Raw genomic sequence first — 5,833 nt, forward strand, 5'->3', positions numbered from 1 at the left:
TATTTGAGTCTCGTTTCCGGGGCGCATGCGCACTCCTGCCGACAACAACTTTTTTTTTTTTTTTTTTTTTTTAATTGAAATAAAACATTGACAAGCAGATAAATCACGACGATAAAGAGAATAAGTAAAATAATTCAGGATAAAAGAGAGAAAGAAAGAAAAAAAAAATGAAACTAACCCTTTCATGCATAGTGGTCATCACAGTGGACACCTATTCTGCAGCTGTTCTCTTGTATATTCATGGATTTTATCAGAATCAGATTTTATTGCCAAGTAGTTTTTACATTACAAGGAATTTGTCTTGGTTCTGTTGGTGCAAACAGTTAAAAGAAGCAGATATAAAAAAAAAATTAAAATAATAAGAATAAGAATATAGAAAAACAGAAGTGTTTGCCTTCAGAAGTGAATTGAATCATATACATATATACACATGTACACTAACATATGTGCTAGAAACGGTGGTATCCTTTAAGTGACAGAGTGCATAATAAGCAGCTGTGCAATAGTAATGTTCATGATAAGTGTCTCTGAGGGGAGGGGGGAGGTGGTCAGTGGGGGTCAGGGGCTTTGTTGATGAGACCGGCTGCAGAGGGAAAGAAACTGTTTTTGTTCAGTGAGGTTTTGGTCCTGATGGACCGCAGCCTCCTGCCAGAGGGGAGAGGTGAAAAAGTCTGTGTCCGGGGTGGGAGGGATCAGCCACAATTCTCCCTGCTGGCCTCAGGGTCCTGGAGGTGTACAGGTCCAGGAGGGACGGGGGACTGCAGCCAATCACCTTCTCTGCTGAGCCAACGCTACGCTGCAGCCTGCCCTTATCCTGGACAGTGGCTGCAGCGTACCAGATGGTGATGGAGGAGCTGAGGATGGACTCAATGATGGAGGTGTACAAGTGCACCATCATAGTCTTTGGCACGTTGAATTTCCTCAGCTGCCGCAGAAAGTGCATCCTCTGCTGTGCTTTTTTTTTGTGATGGAGCTGATGTTCAGCTCCCACTTGAGGTCCTGAGAGATGACAGTCCTCAGGAAGCAGAAGGACTCCACAATGTCAGCCTGGGAGTTGCACAGGGTGATGGGACAGGCTGGGCTGCCAACACAGTGAACGCTCATGCATCATCCCGTACACTGCAATTCAAAGCATTACTGTAACTGTGCTGTTCTTCATAAACCTGATCTGCACTAACATGTTTGAGTGTAAATTAATTGCTTGTTATTGTTATTAGACTGTAATTAACAGTTTTTTTCCCCATGTTATCTCTATGAAATGAGTAATGACTAAAATGTGAGACAGCACCAGATTAGCTGCATTAAAATGTTTTTTCATAGTTTTCACACAGCATATCAGTAAATATGTTTCTTTGCTTCAAAAATTAAATGCATGCTGTCCAGCTGAGTGGACATTTTTCCAACTCCATCAAAAATAGGTTCATAAAATTTTCTTCAGTTGCATTGTTTTTTTAATGCTTAGAGGAATAAAAACACTCAGGAAAAAAAAAATCTTGATTAAGACTCTCATAATTCATGTATGAATGAGTTAAATTAAATATAGAAAGTACAGATAGGTATAGGTAAATAAGGTACATATTTCGTATAGGGGCTCATTCAAAGAAATAATGTTGTGTATCTTAATACCAGATTTATTTTTCAGAAGTTAAAGAGTTTTGCAGTCTTGTTTTAGTTCATTTTTGTCTGCAGGGACAGTTGGTCATGTTTTCATCCATTTGCATTTGTGAATAAAAAAAAATGTACAGGTAGTAATTATAAAGTTCATCACTTTTGTCCCTTAGTGTGAATCCACAAATAAAGTCCTGTTCTGAGAAAATGGAAATGGACTGAATTATTGTGTTCCAACCATTCATGTCCATCACACCAGAGGGCATTGGTGTAGAACGACTAACGTGGCTCAGATTCTGCACTTTATTTAGCATTAATTTGGTGAAGACAGTCTTCAGATCCACCTCAGACCCACCAAGGGGTTTTCTAACCAGAGTTTCACAGCTTTACACAAAAAAAGAAAGAAACAACTGTCCACTGTAAAGGACATTCCATAAAAATGTAAAAAAAAAAAAAAAAAAAAAAAAAAAAAAAAAAAAAAAAAAAAAGAAAGAAAAGAAACCAAACCAAAAACAAAAAACAAAAAAAACAACCATCCACCGTATAGGACATTCCATAAAAATGTAAAAAAAAAAAAACAAAAAAAAACAAACAAACAAAAAAAACAACTGTCCACCATAAAGGACATTCCATAAAAACGTAAAAAAAAACCAAACACAAAAAACAACTGTCCACCATAAAGGACATTCCATAAAAATGTAAAACAAAACAAAACAAAAAACAACCATCCACCATACAGGACATTCCATAAAAACGTAAAAAAAAACCAAACACAAAAAACAACTGTCCACCATAAAGGACATTCCATAAAAATTAAGGTGTGAAGGCTTGCAAGGGGGGGCATGGGATCACTCCTGGGTGTTTTTTGTTTGTTTTTTTTTCCCCCTTCAGGTTAAAACATGTAGAAGGTGGAACTAATGTTTCAGTGTTGGAGCACCCTGGACTCATTTTAGGGACGTACAACAAACAAATTTGCTGCCATGGTGATCTGTCACTAGATTAAACAAAGAGTTTAGGTTTGGAGAATGGACAAGGATTTGACTGGAAAAGAAAAATGTGCAGTCGTTCTGTTTTTGAACAGTTTGCATTTTAACCCTTTAATGCATGAATTGTGAGAACCTGAGTCAAGATTTATTTTTTGAGTGTTTTTATTCCTCTAGCCATGAAAAAAACAATGTGATTGAGTTTTTTTTTCTATGGAGTTACAAAAATATCCATGCATTTTATTTTTGAAGTAAAGAAACGTGTTTAAAACCAAATATCAGAAAGTGATTTGAAAACAATGAAATAAAAACATTTGTAATGCTGCTAATCTGATGTCTTCTCACATTTTAACATATTCTAATGCTAGTAGTTACTCACTTCATGGGGATAATATGCAAAAAAAACCTTTTTGTCTAACAAACAACAATTGATTTACACTCAAACATGTTTGTGCAGATCAGGTTTATGAAGAACAGCACAATTACAATAATGGTCTGAATGTCAATGTATGAGATGATGCGTAAGTGTCCACTGTGTTGGCTGATATGGAACTAAAACAACAAAACCCATTAATATACAAGAGAACAGCTGGAGAAGAACTGTCCACTGTAGTGACCTATGCATGAAAGGGTTAATGTTCTGAGATGTACAATGGAAACGGGCTCATTGCAGCCACTGATATTATTCAAATGTTCATCTTTGTTACCAAAATTTGTTTGTTGTTCTAAAAAAAAAGTAGTTTTATTGTCATAGTTGTAAGATAATTGCGCATTTCCTATTTTTATTTGGAAAAATGTCTGAGGGAGCAGTCCTGTTGAGTTTTTTTTTATATTGTTGAAGTAAAAATCTAAGTTATTTTTAATTTAAACCAAAATTATTCAAGGAAAAGCTAAAAGTATTGTTACAATATTGATGTTTCTTTCAATAAAACTTATAATTGCACCACTGGTACAATGTCGCTGGGGTTGAGGGGGGCCTGGAGATTTTATGTCCTCCAAAGGGGGGGCGCAACAGAAGATAGGCAGTGTTGGTCAAACTGTGGGGTGAGCCCACTGGGGGGGGGGGGGGGGGTCATGGGATCAGTCCTGGGTGTTCTTTTGTTCTTCAGGTTAGAACATGTATCAGGTGGAACTAAACTTTTAGTCCTGTGAAGATGTGAAGGTACAAGCCCCAGCACAGCAGAAGGTTCTGAGGCTGGATGTGCAGTTGTTTACAGGGTTAGAGGGTTTACACCAGGGTTCTAAAACTCATGTTCTGTCAGGTTCCACATTCAGCCCCATTTGATCTGCAGTGGGTCAGACCAGTAAAATAATAATAGAACAATAACAGAAGGAGGACATAATTAACCAGATAATTATGAAAAATTAGAGAAAAAAACAATAATCAAAATGGATGGATGGATTGTTTGTTGATATTCTGTTGTTTTCTAGGTCTTTTCACTTATTTCTGCTTATTTCACTAAACTGTATTGACATGATCATTATTACATAAATATTTGACGTCTCTAGAACATTCTCCAAAATTGGCCTCATTTTAATAATAAAGGATCAAATCAACAGCACACAGTTCAACTCAGGTCTGCTTTTATTGAATATTTGGATTCACCATTCATCGTCATCTTCTTCTAAATGACTCTGACAGTGAATAAAGTCTTCTCTGCTCTCATATTCATTCATCCTGAGCGGCACATGGAACTTTATATTGATTTAGTTTGGTCTTCGTTTTGATCTACATTTAATAAACCATGATGAGTGAAGAGAAAAGAAGAAAACAATCAAATCCATGAAAAACTCCAAAAAGGTTCAAACAAATTAGATTCAAACTGAGACGTTTCCCAATATTAAAAGTAAAAGATCTCACAACTTATTGTTAGTTCTTCAAAATGATCTTTAGAGGAGGAAGTTTTCCACAGAATCAAAATTGGTTCAACGTTTATGAAAGTCAGATTATGGAGTTTTCAGATGTTACTTCACTGATGTTTCTACTTTTAAGAAACATTTCCGACTTAGTAGTTTTGGAGAAGAAGATGTTTGAATAAATTGTTAATGAAGACAAAAAGTACAAAGACGGTGACAAAGACGGTTATCAAGACGGTTACGAAGACGGTTACGAAAATGGTTACGAAAACGGTGACAAAGATGGTTACAAAGACGGTGAGGAAGACGGTGACAAAGATGGTTACGAAGATGGTTAGGAAGATGGTTATGAAGACGGTTACAAAGATGGTTACGAAGAAGGTTACGAAGATGATTATGAAGATGGTTATGAAGACGGTTACGAAGACAGTTACGAAGATGGTTATGAAAACTGTTACGAAGACGGTTACGAAGACGGTGAGGAAGATGGTAAGGAAGACTGTGAGGAAAACGATTACAAAGATGGTTACAAAGACGGTTACGAAGACAGTTATGAAGATGGTTACGAAAACGGTGAGGAAGATGGTTATGAAGGTGAGGAAGACGATTACGAAGACAGTTACGAAGATGGTGAGAAAGACGGTTATGAAGATAGTTGTGAAGACAGTTATGAAGAAGGTTATGAAGAAGGTTATGAAGACGATTATGAAGACGTTATGAAGAAGGTTATGAAGACGGTTATGAAGACAATTATGAAGATGTTATGAAGACAGTTATGAAGATGGTGAGGAAGACGGTTTTGAAGGCGGTGAAGAAGAAGGTGAGGAAGACAATTATGAAGATAGTGAGGAAGACAGTTATGAAGGTGGTGAGGAAGAAGGTGAGGAAGAAGGTGAGGAAGACAATTATGAAGACAATTATGAAGATGTTATGAAGACAGTTATGAAGATGGTGAGGAAGAAGGTGAGGAAGACGATTATGAAGGCGGTGAGGAAGACGATTATGAAGACGGTGAGGAAGACGATTATGAAGATAGTGAGGAAGACAGTTATGAAGGTGGTGAGGAAGAAGGTGAGGAAGACAATTATGAAGACGATTATGAAGACGTTATGAAGACAGTTATGAAGATGGTGAGGAAGACGGTTTTGAAGGCGGTGAAGAAGAAGGTGAGGAAGACGATTATGAAGGCGGTGAGGAAGACGATTATGAAGACTGTTATGAAGATGGTGAGGAAGATGGTTATGAAGGCGGTGAGGAAGAAGGTGAGGAAGCCGATTATGAAGCCGATTATGAAGGCGGTGAGGAAGAAGGTGACGAAGACGCTACCGAAGATGATGATGAAGACACCGCCGAGGACAATGACAAAGGCGGCGCCTCTACAACAG

This window comes from Sphaeramia orbicularis, chromosome 16 (assembly GCF_902148855.1).
Source record: "Sphaeramia orbicularis chromosome 16, fSphaOr1.1, whole genome shotgun sequence".
Taxonomy (NCBI): domain Eukaryota; kingdom Metazoa; phylum Chordata; class Actinopteri; order Kurtiformes; family Apogonidae; genus Sphaeramia; species Sphaeramia orbicularis.